The following is a 12,690-nucleotide window of genomic DNA, read 5'->3' on the forward strand; positions in this document are numbered from 1 at the left end:
TTATTTGATTTGACCAGATGAGAACCTGGTTAGCCCTTGAGAACCTCTGCCTCTCCCTTGCCGCCCCCCCACTGCTATTAAAAACCCACATGTTGATGCTTATAATGGTCAGACAGCTGAAGCCCGTCTGCTTGATCTTTGTTTCTCTGTCTTCTTGTAATTTCTGCTTGTAACCTCTGTATACCATGAAGTTTCCAGCGCCAACATTTTCCCCTGAACTAGGTAAATGACATGTTTGATTGATTACAGCAAAATTGTTAACCCATTTTGACTTTCCTTTAGAAAAACAGATCTCAGAATCTGTATTGGCAGTCACCCTGGGGATGCTGGGGTGCTTGCTGCAACACAGGCTACAACTGGGGAAGATGAACACACTGGAAAAAAATACATATATACATACCTACATATATATAGACACATATATGCTTACATGTAAATATGTATATAGGTATATATATGTATGGTTATGTGTATATATGTACCTATATAGCATCTATATATAATGATAATAATCACAAGATTGCTTGGGAAGGAGGGCACAAAGGGGCATTCAAGAAAGATACAGAAAATAGTGTCTCACCTGTTTACCAAAGGAGGAGAGGGACTCTATCAGTCAGAAATGAGGAGGGAGTGCATTCCGGGCATAGGATAGGTCCAGTGAAAAGGCATGGAGATGAGAGAAGGACTTTCTGGCTTGAGAAACAGAGAAAAGGCCTGTTGGAATAAATCAAAGTGTGTATGAGGGTAAGTAGTGTCCAGTGAAACAGGAAAGGTAGGTTAGGGCCAGGCTGTGAATGAATTTAAAGATAAAAAAGGAGATCACATTTTATCCTAGACCAATGGTGAGAACGATGTTTCAGGAAAATAACTCAGGCATCCATTTGGAAGAGGGATTGGAAGAAGAAGAGATTTCAGACAGGGGGACAATGAGAAGGCTATTATACCAGTTTATTTAAGTTAATAAGATACTAAGAGTCTGAACTGGTTTTCTTTTTTTACTTCGTGTAGTAAGTTTAATAGATGCTTATTGATTGATTGACTCTTGATTAATTGGCTGGAAGACTCCCTAAGGGAGTGGGCTTATCCCACCTAATCTCCATCACACAGTGGTCTCACATAATTGGCCTTTAGTCTTTATTTTTCAAAAGGACTTGAAGGATTGGGAAATAAGCCCTCCTAGCAGTAGCTCCTACCAAAAAGTGGTTTTGTCACATGTTACATAGGGACAGAACATCTATATGGGCTTACCTGGAACTGGCCTGAGACCTCACCTTGCCCTCTATCTGCTGAGGCTTCTATCCCCTGCCAGTCTTTCCCATTGCCGCCTCTTCTCCCTCCTTGGTGATCTGGCCCCTCCAGTAATATTGGAACTCCATCTCAGTCACAGAGATTTACTCTAAGAGATTCCCAGGTTGGGGGATTCCTGCCAGGGAAAGTCAGTAGAACACCAACAAGCATTTATGTACCTACTCTGGGCCAGGCACTGGCCTAAGAGTTTTGTGAATGCTATCTTATTGATGTTGACAACAGGACTGGGAAGGTGCTCTTACAATCCCCATTTTACAGATGAGGAAACTGAGGCAGGCAGAAGTTAAGTGCCTTGCCCAAGGTAACACAGCTAGTAAGTGTCTGAACTCATATTTGAATTCACTTCTTTTTTTCCCTTATTTTGGAAGATGGAAGGTAGGGCAATTGGGTTTAAGTGACTTACTTGCCTAAGGTCACATGGCTAGTAAGCTTTAAGTGTTCAAAACTCTTTAAGGCTAGATTTGAATTCAGGTCCTCCTGACTTCACAGCTGGTGCTGTATTCTCTGCACCACCTAGCCATCCCTAATTCAGTTCTTTTGACTCTATGCCCAGTCCTCTATCCACTGTGCCACCTAGATGCCCTCCCTGTTGGTTTTATCATTATAGGGGGAATAGGGAGCCACTGAAGAGATGTAACCACAGGGTTACAATGAAACCATAGCTTTTGGAACGGAACTTTGGTAATTGTGAACAAGATGGATGGGTAAATGAGAGAAAGTGGAGGAAGGATGCCAATTAGGAGGTTATGCCAGTGCTTCAGGTGAGAGGGGTCAGGGCCTCCACTTCCTTGATGGCCCTGTGAACAGAGGATAGGACAGAAAGATCATGAATCTAGACTGTAAAAGATCTGGGCATTTAACTTTATTTTAATCTCTTTCAGACATGAAGACTAGGACTGAAACCCCAGAGGGAACACCAGTGGACACTGTTTCAGAAGATGAATCACCCAATGGGCTGGTAGTTGAAAGACTCATAAAGCAAGGTCTTTGGTACTCTGTTGGTGAGGAATCTGGCAATCAGAGAAGCCAGGAAAAGAGACAGCAAGGAGATCAGGGGAGAGATTTGAGACAAGTAGCTAAAAAGCAAAAGATCCATGTAAGAGATAAGATTTATGAATGTGATGAATGTGGGAAAGGCTTCAGTCATAGGTCAAAACTGATGAGGCACCAACTGATTCACACTGGAGAGAAGCCTCATAAATGTAATGACTGTGGGAAAGCCTTCAGACAAAAGGGACACCTTACTGTACATCAGAGGATTCATTCTGGAGAGAAGCCTCATCAATGTGATGAATGTGGGCAATCTTTCAGAGCTATTTTCACACTTATTGAGCACTATTGGATTCATACTGGAGAGAAGCCTTATCACTGTAATGTATGTGGAAAATCTTTCAGACAAAAATCCTCATTTAATGAGCACCTTCGAATTCATACTGGAGAGAAGCCTTACCAATGTAATGAATGTGGGAAAATATTCCGTAAAAAGTCAAACCTTACTGTCCATCAGAGGATTCACAAGGAAGAGAAGCCTTATCAATGTGAAGAATGTGGGAAGGCTTTCAGAATTTCTACAAGTCTTCTTGTACATCAGAATTCACACTGGAGAGAAGCCTTTTAACTGCAATGAATGTGGGAAACCCTTCAGTGAAAGATCAAGACTGATTCAGCACAACAGGATTCAGATAATCCTTACAAATGTAATGAATGTGGGAAAGCTTTCCCTTACAGGTCACATTTCATTAGACATCAGACCATTCATACTAAAGAGAAAGTTTTATAAATACAGTGTGGGAAATTATTCAGTGATGGTTCAAACTTCATACAATTCATGTCAGAGAGAAGCCTCATAACATGTCAAGAATATGAGAAATTGCCTCAGATTTTCAGCATTATTTATTCATGTTATAAAACACTCACACAAACATACACACAAACACACAGACATACAGTTGAAAGGCTTTTTGCCTCCTCAGACTCTCTTATATACATCAGAAGATTCCTACTGGAGAGTAACCTTATAAATGTAATGAATGTGCTATAATGTTTGGACAACGCTGGATCCTTGCCAAACATTGGAAAAATCCTATTGGATAGAAACCACAGAAAGTTAATAAATAAGGGGAAATCTTTTCATGTTAATTCGGCAGTCAGAACTCCTACTGTGGACAAACCTTACCTCTCATCTATAAATAATTGCATGAAATGGTTTTCCTTTTGTATAATATGTGCATTTTGTTTGGTAGGTTTTTAATTCATTCCACAACTCAAATTGGGAAGCTGCAAATTCAGACCATTCATTCCTGTTGTTGTAAATAATAAATGTGATTTTTACTCTTTTTGTTAATGTGATTAAATTCAAAGAATGGTAATTCTGTTCGGAAAAATGCTCCTTTGTGGCCCAGGTCATGGGGAAGGGTTGGAGAAAGGGGAAATAAACTATTTAGTGCCTTTTATTTTGTCCCCACAGCAACCCTGGAGGGTTAGTGCTGTCACTATCCCCTCTTTACAGCTGAAAGAACTGAGTCAAGCAGAGGTTATTTGACTAGACCAAGATCACATAGCTAGTGAGTGTCTGAGGTTGGATTTGAACTTGAGACTTTCTACTTCAGGCCTAGCCCTCTATGCACTCCAACAGCTCTGTCTCTTGGAAGGCAGCTTTCCTGACCTTGTCTTATGCAGATGGCCCATTCAAACCAAGTCCTGTTAGGTATGATCTAGTCAAAGCTTTACACAATTTGCTAGGTGCAAAAGCTTCCTCCTAATCTGAAAGGGGCTCTCAGCTTCCCAAGGTGTGAATGTCAGGTAGGAAATCAACATTTAGACGTTACCTGCACAAGTTGTAAACTTCTTCCTACACAGACAGGTTAGACAAGAGCCTGTGGCTGGTTGGTTGGTTGCTTTGTTTCCCTGACAAAGGCGAGAGTGAGCAGTGGCAACCCTACATTTTTCACAGGCTGCAGGAAATCCATTGACAGGCCACAAGCTCTGGCCATATTGAATGGGCCTGATTTAGAAAATGTGCCAGGAGTAGGGTTAAGTGCTTGGTTTATGATCAAAGGGAAATACAGTCCCTATTCCCAACAATGCAAGGGCAGCAAGGTGGTGCCATGATGCACAGAGATCCTGTCCTGGAGTCAGGTAGACCTAAATTCAAATCCAGTCTCAGAGAAGTCCTAGCGGTGTCAACCTGGGCAAGTCACTTAAACATCTTTGCTTCAGTTTCCTCAGCTATAAAATGAGCAGGAGAAGGGATGGCAAAGCATTCCAGTATCTTTGCAAAGAACACCCCCAATGGCATTAGGAAGAGTCAGATAAGATTGCCAACCCAAAAGAACAAGAAGAGCCCACCCTCAAGGAGATCCCAATCTAATGAGGGAGACAACAAGTAAACAAATACACAGAGGAATGATACCTGGGATAAACAGGCTGACTGGTGGGTTGTTTGGCTGGTGTCCTCAGTTCTCCAGGAAGACCAAAATATATGGGTACCAAGTTTTTGTCTATGGGAAGAGTCCTCTTCCCATAGACAACAAAAGCTGTTCATTGTAACCTTTCCTGACAGCAGGACACCAGCCAGCACTTCCGAGCCTCAGAAACCATTACCCTGGATCAATTTCCTTTGGTGTCTCCTAAATATTGCCCAAGTGTCCAGGTCTTAGAGGGTGCAGGATTGCTGCCTTTTTGCAGACAAGAGAGTTTTCAAAATGAGACATCAAAAAGAGTCCTGTAAATCTGATAAGAAACATTGTTGGGAGCGAAGGCCTTAAGGCCAAGCACTCTTTCCTCCCCCCCCACCCCGTAAGAAAGCCACACCCCCGAATACCCTGTCCTGAGAATCGGCCGACCGCGAAATGTACCCGATGTTCTAACCACAGAAGTTTTGGTTGCTACAACTGCGGATCAGTTACTACAACCATAGAAGTTTCAGTTGTTATCCATGGAAACCCCCCTCCCTCCCCCCTTTCTCTACTTCCTCATCCCCCAAGAGTATATATGCTTTGCTTTAGCATAATAAAATCAGACCTTGATAAAAACTCGCTTGGTCTCACTCTCTCTTTCTTTCCCACCCATTCCTTTGCAGGCTGGGTCCTCCTCAACCCCACGAATAACTTGGTCCTGCTGGACGGGACAAAACATCCAGCCACCTCTGGGTCATACAACTCTTGTGATCTTTGGCAAGGCCACTGAAGCTCTCCAGAGAGATGAAGTGAAACCACCCCAGTCCCCCCAGGTCCTGGAGCCCATTGTTGTCTCTTGATCCATGCATTGCAGCCATGGCACCAGGAAAGCTGCTGCTAGAGAGACACACAGAAGGAGGGGAGCTTCCCTAGGCTCAGAGATGATCCTTGACATAATTACAAATGGAGGTCGCTGAGTTCCTAGGAGACATTCCAGGATTCAGTCTGAAGGAGTGACTCCCCTTGATGTCTAAGAAGCTTGGGAAGAGTCAGAAAGTATGTGCCTGGGCTTGAGGTTGTGCCTTCTGAGGAATAGGGCCTGGACTATCTTTGGCATCCAGATAGGGGAAAAGACCATCAATCAAACAGATTGAAAAGAAAACCAGCAACTTCATTTCTATGAAAGGAGCAAGCCTGCCCATGGTGACCTGGTAGAGCTGAGAATTCTGACCCTGAGTCATAATTTAGGAAATGGAAGAAATGAAAGCCACAATGGGGACTCAGTGAGCAGTTCAGAACCAATATATAACCAGGACAGTTTTTCCTTTGGACATTTCCCCTTCCACCTTTGCTTGATGCCCAAGCTTGGAGAGGAGCTTCTTACTAAGCAGAAACCACAACTGGCCATCAATCAGTAATGATGTCCTCTATAGGCCTCTTCTATGATTTCTCTCATTCTTGTTCGGCTTTCTTGGGCTCTCTAGAAGACTGACAGAAATATGCGGAGAAAATAGGGAAATAATGCTCCTTACAAAGATAGTAGCATTCTTAGAAATCAATTTTATTGAAACGTTGTTTTTCCCCCTCACCATAATTGCCAACAATTTTCACCTGCTCCCTTTCTCTCTCAGAGAACCATCTCACATCATCAAGGGTTTTTATCCAAAGCATGAAATGGGCAGAGAAAAGTCAGGCAACCTGATGGCCATATGTACCAAACCTGCAAAATATCAAGACTCTGAAAGTCTGGGAAGTCAAAGGGTCAGGATGTCTTCTCTCATCTCTTCTTTGTGCATAAAGTAGCCAGGCTGGCATTCTTGCCGGATTCTTTGGGGTTGGGGAGGAGGTTCATGGAAAGACTTGAGTGGACTAGAAAACTCCTAAGACTATGTTATGGAATATAGTGGCAGGCTTGAGTTTTGCTTTCACCCTTTCCCCTCCTCTGCTGCTGTCAATGGGCATTAAGCCCTTTCCTAGTCTCTTGACCACCACCCAGCCTGCTTTCTTTGTCTTCCTGCCTGCCTGAGGCTGTGAGTCCTGCCTCCCAGGCAATGGGAACTGGGGAGAGTGGGGCAATGGGATCCAGCAGAATGGGAGTTCCAAACCCCGGTTCAACCCACTTTGGGACCTCCTCTTGCCAATTCTTCAGGAAGAGGACCACCCTTTTACCACTCTGGAAGAGAATCAAAATTTCCTCATTTTATTGGGAGAAACCTCTCCTTTTTTGATGAAAGTTTGAATGAGCTTTTTCATGCCACACAACCTTGACTTCGTCATGGTCTCAGAAACTGTCTCAGAAAAGGAGCAGGGCAAGCAGGTTTGGTGATGCTAGATTCCCTAGTAGAATGGAACTGGATTCAAAGACAAAAGAGATTGAGAAGAAAGGAATTGTTTACTGCTCTTTTGAGAGCTGGGATAGATTTTAGAAGAATAGATGATACTGCAATCAAAGAACTTTATAGGATATATCAAGGAAAGTTAATTAATATCAGACTGAAGAGGGATATAGGAACCTACAGACTCTCTTGAATCATTGTATCCCAGTTTGTCACATCTTCAGGGAGCCTATCATCCTCAAGGAGTATGAGAAAGTCCAAATACCATCCACCCCTAGGTCACAGTAAGTTTCACTCAGTACTGAATACCCAAGTAAAATCTTCTTTCATCTTAACTAGAGAGTGAATTCCAATCACCGTTATGTCAATTATCCTGTGGTGGTAGCAAAAAGTAAAAACAGCATCCATCCCCAGGTCACAATAAATCACAAACTCATAAGTCAATGCAGAGGAGCCAGATAGGCAGGTCTCCTAGTCCTTCCCTGGATTCACAGATAGGTAGCTCTCCCAACTCTTGCCTGAATTCACAGGTAGGCACTCCTGTTTCACACCTCAGCTTACAGTAGGGACTACTCTTCAAAATTTTTGTTCCTAGGTAGACAAAGTTTAAGAGAGCTACCACAATATTTACACACCTTAAACTTCACAGAACTACAACCATATTTTTACACATTGCCAGAACTATCATCTCAACTCTCTTTCTGTCTAAGTAACACAAATCATGCAACAAAGCTTCAGTTTGAGAAACCAAACATAAGTCAACAGTAAAGACCCAGGACTTCTATAAAAGCAGTAAAGTCCTTTCAGTGCTTCTCCATGAGCAGTAAAGTCTTCTTCCAAGGCTTCTGTATCAGCAGTAAAGTCCTCTTTCACCAGACAGAATGCTTCCTTCTGACAAAGTAACATCAACACAGACAGAACAGAAAGATAGAGTGACAACATCAAAAGCACTCTCCCTGCTGCTTCTGCTTGGTGCCAGTTCATGATCCAGCTTTTCTCTACTTTGCTCCTTCCTGTTCCTTTTTTCTTGTTCCTCTCTTTTGGCAAGATACTCTCACCATAGATTCCAGGTGATGACCTTATGTCTATTGGCAGGGAAGGTCTCTAAACTTACTTAGCCTTTTTAAGAGCAACACAATGTGTTCTGTTTCCAACAAAGACTTGGTAGAATCAAAAAAGATTCTAAAATGCAATAGAATACCTGAAACAAGCTGAAAGTAATGCTTCGCTGGCCCTTAAAAAAAAAGGAGGGCTAGGTTAGGTCAAGAGTGATGGGGATTTGGGCCTAATAATAATGAAAAGCTTTTGCCCTCAGGCAAATGCCCCATCCCTACCTGTGAATCCAGGCAAGAGCTGGGAGAGCTGCCTATCTGGGCCCTCCGAATTGACTTATGAGATTGTGACTTATTGGGAAGTTTCCAGGGGTTTCCCCATCAAGCTCACCAAGAAAGCTTCAACAAGGAAGAGTCCTAAGAAGTGAAGGTTCCTGAGAAGGGGCCACCCATACCAGGGAATAAACTTGTTTTTCATAAGACTTGGTTTTTTTTGCAAGAAGGAATGTCAGCACATTCCTTGCCTCACCCTGATTCCGGGACTTTCCTCCTCCTAACCACAATTTCCTGGTGACCTTTAAGCTTCCGATACTGAATCTTAACCATCCACTATCTCTAAGGCTCATACTTGTCTGTCGGCCAATCCCTGGCCTTTGTGTTTCCCCGCTCTCCCCGCAAGAACTGTATAAAAGAACGCCCGAGAAGACACTCGGGGTCCTCCATCTTAAGTGTATGGTTGGACCCGGGTTCGAACTCGTGAATAAATGTTTTTCGTCTTTTGTCAGTCTTGTAGTCTCTGTTTTTCCCCTGGTTACCACGTTTCATCTGGAGGCCCCAGCGAGATTTACCTTTTTATTTCTTGGTTTCTGGTTTCTGGTTCTCATGAGATCTGGTTTAGTCCGGGAATAGGTGGGACGCTGCCGTTAAGTTCCCGGTACCCTGGCCAAGGGAGGGGACGCCCCCCGAGGCTTCTGGTTTGGGTGATTAAATTGTGAGTTCCAGTCTCACTTAATCACCCAGGTAATTAGATTGTGGGTTCGAGTCCCACCTAATTATCACTCTGGTAATTGAATTGTGAGTTCAAGTCTCACTCAATTACCTTCTGGTTTGAGCGATTAGATTGTGGGTTAGAGTCCCACCTAATCGCCTGTCTTAGACCTTACTTCCGATTGCTTGCTACTGTGCACAGAACTGTTACGTGTCGTATCTTGTGTTTCTGCTGTGTTCTGTCCCTTCTGTGTTTTTGTTTGTCCTATCCAGTCATCGGGTCCATTATGGGCCGAAAGTCATCCACAGCCGGCCCGTGTACTCCTTTGAAATGCCTTTTGGACAACTTCACAGACTTCCAGAAACGGGCCTCTGGATATGGGGAGTCTGTGACCAAATTTAACTTAGAAAAATTCTGTACTATTGATTGGCCTTCTTTTGATGTCGGATGGCCGCCCAAGGGCACCCTAAACCCAGTCATTGCCCAGAGGGTTATGGATGTTGTTTTTGGTAAGCACGGCCACCCGGACCAAGCTCCTTACATCGGGACTTGGGTGGACATTTTGTGGGAAAAACCTAAGTACTTGAAGGATTGCCAGAAGCCTTCACCCACTAAGCCAAATTCCGGACCTTGGCCATGGACCCCACCCCTTGAACGATGATACCCTGAGAGGCAGGGAAAGCTCTTCGCCCCTCCCCAGCGGGAAGTAGCTCGGGAAGCTGATATCATCCGTCCTGTACCCCCAAATGATTTCGGGTGTCATCTGTTTAAAGGGGGAATGATGGGGTACCTGGGGTCTAGGTCAATTTGTGAAACCAACTTGTGAAACCAGTCTGTGAAATTGTAACTGCAATTTGTATTGTAAAGTTGTTATCTGTAAAATTCCTTTCCCAACCTCCGACTCTGCCCCTTCCCCCTATCCCACATTCCACCTAGGCAACACCCTTCGACCCCTTTTGTTCTTACTTAATCTCTTGATTAAGTAATCAAGGCCAGGCCTGGCCCACACCCTCCTCTATCCTTGCCTTTTGTCTCCTTAACGACCTGGCCCAAGTCTTATCTAAACTGTCTATTCACATGCTCCCCTTGGTCAGCTCTGACCTTTGTCTATGCATTGAGGCCCCCTCTCATTGCTTTTATTCCGGTGAGGGTGGGTGAGAGCATGCAAATTTGCCTAGACAGAAAAGAGCCCCCATACTTGTACCTCTTCTTTTAGGACTTGGGATTGCCGGGTCAACTGCAGTGGGGACCACGGCTTTGGTTAAAGGTAATGAGAATTTCTTACATCTCAGCAGGCAAATTGATACCGATTTGAGCACCCTGGAGAGATCTGTGGCCCATCTGCAGGAGTCTCTCTCCTCCCTGGCTGAAGTGGTGCTTCAGAATTGTAGAGGTCTCGATCTCCTCTTTATGAAGCAAGGAGGTCTCTGCCTAGCTTTGGGGGAAGCTTGTTGTTTTTATGCTAACCGCTCGGGCATCATAAAGGATGGTCTGAGCCAGCTCCGAAAGCGCTTGGCGGATAGGGAAGAGGCACGCCAGGCCCAGAATAATTGGTATCAATCCCTTTTTTCATGGTCCCCTTGGCTCACCACCTTGTTGACTGCCCTCGCTGGTCCCTTAGTGCTTCTCTTTCTGGCTATAACCTTTGGTCCTGTGCTCTTTAGATCTCTCCTGAACCTTATTAGGTCACAAACGGATGACCTCCGCCTTATGCTCTTAGGGCCCCGCTATCATGAACTCCCCTTAGATGACCAGGAGGTTTGAAATCTAGGACTAGATTCTGTACAAAAAGAAGTGGGGAATGAGAAGGGGCCACCCAAACCAAGGGGCCACCCAAACCAGGAAATGCAAGAAGAAATGTCAGCACATTACTTGCCACGATAACCTGGTGACCTTTAAGATTCTGGTACTGAATCTTAACCATCCTCCCCTGGCCCCTATAGAATTGGCGCCAAGCCACTATCTCTAAGGCTCATACTTGTCTGTCGGCCAATCCCTGGCCTTTGTGTTTCCCGCTCTCCCCGCAAGAACTGTATAAAAGAACGCCCGAGAAGACACTCGGGGTCCTCCATCTTAAGTGTATGGTTGGACCCGGCTTCGAACTCGTGAATAAATGTTTTTCGTCTTTTGTCAGTCTTGCAGTCTCTGTTTTTCCCCTGGTTACCACATTTCAGTTCCTATAACTTTGTTCTTAAGGTATCCTTGTTTTTGGAAGGTCTCCCCTTCTTTAAGAGATGCAGAGATATTGGGAATTAATTCAGAGACTTCTCAAGGTTCTCCAAGGCACAATAGGTACATCAAGGCCATCCTCCAGCACCTAGGCTCCTTTTCTTTCTCTTGCAAAAGAGAGGAGAGCCTCCTTTTGGAGGAGGGGAACAATTCCCTGGTTCTAGAAGTCATGCATATCTTGTCTGTAGGAGGACTCTGGGGATGACAAAAGGACACCATGGCTGATGGGGAAAGGGGATATAAATCTCTCCTTCCCTCCTACCTCCATGAGGTGAACAGGTGGGTTTTCTCCCCAATCCAGTCACAGGTAGGAAAGTCTCCAGAATGTTGGAGAAGTACCAATGGCCTGACTTGCTTGATTGCATTCAGAGAAAGGGGTTGACATTTGATAAAGGTCAGGCTAGATATCAATCACAATTTAATATGTTAACATGTCTTCCATGGTAAGTATATACTGTGATGATTTCAAGTGATGTCAGATTTTGGGTGGAAACAAATATTGCTTTATGTTTACAAGGAGGGAAAATGAGCCTCTAATACCCTTTCCTTGCCTTGGACTCTTTGTGGCAAAAGAACACTGCTGTGGCTAGTGTGACCAAGATGGCAAGAGGTAGCTTCTCTTTGGGGGCAGGGGGGTCCCTGAAGGCAGAATTTTTTTCTCCTTACTCTGCCACCCCAGCCTCCCTCCAGTCTTGAATTAGACAAAGAAATTGAAAACTAGTAAGAGTAAGTCTCCTCCCTCCCTGTACTTTGTTCCTGACCATCAGTAAATCAGAGTAGAGACAAAGAGTTCACACCTGCTTCTGGTGAAATCCTGCCTGCCTGGGGGAGGAGCCAGGGCTGTGAACTGCAGGGGTATAAATTCAGAGGCAACCAGAAACTGGAAGATAGTGGCCCAGTGGGGGAGAATCAAGCAGCATCCCAGGAGCTCAGGGAATCAGGAGACCTGGAGGCCAGCAGTCCAGCAGCCTAGCAGACCAGAAACCCAGAAGCCCAGCAGATGAGCAGAGCTGTTGACAGCAGCCCAGTGGAAGAGTTGAGGTTAAGTGGGCACGGAAAGCTAATGGAGGACCCCAGAAGCACAGGAAGTGAAAGTGAGTCCCCTCCCTTGAGGGAGAATTTTCTTAGCAATTTTTAATTTCCCTGCATTGAACTTGTTCCACATGGCTCTAGATGCTTGAGCCCTCCCTTCCATGTTAAACTTTCCTTCTCCGAATATTTAGTGATTTCAATATAAATATTATATCTCTCTTTGAATGGGAACTCCCAGCAGGCAGGAGATGTTTCAACTAATCATTCCTCAAGCCTTTATAAAGGGCAGACTGTGTGGTTGGGAAACAAAGATATATGTGAAGAATATGACCTACAGGCTGTAAAAG

General features: G+C 44.4%; 1 pseudogene; it reads left to right on the forward strand.

Moving 5' to 3' along the window:
• Positions 1-2,191: 2,191 nt before the first annotated feature.
• Positions 2,192-3,088, forward strand: LOC138145426 (zinc finger protein 3-like; annotated as a pseudogene).
• The last annotated feature ends 9,602 nt before the right edge of the window (positions 3,089-12,690 follow it).

This window comes from Petaurus breviceps, unplaced genomic scaffold (genome assembly GCF_028583685.1).
Source record: "Petaurus breviceps papuanus isolate PSGF00001 unplaced genomic scaffold, PetGlider_PUasm1.0 90738, whole genome shotgun sequence".
NCBI classification, from domain to species: domain Eukaryota; kingdom Metazoa; phylum Chordata; class Mammalia; order Diprotodontia; family Petauridae; genus Petaurus; species Petaurus breviceps.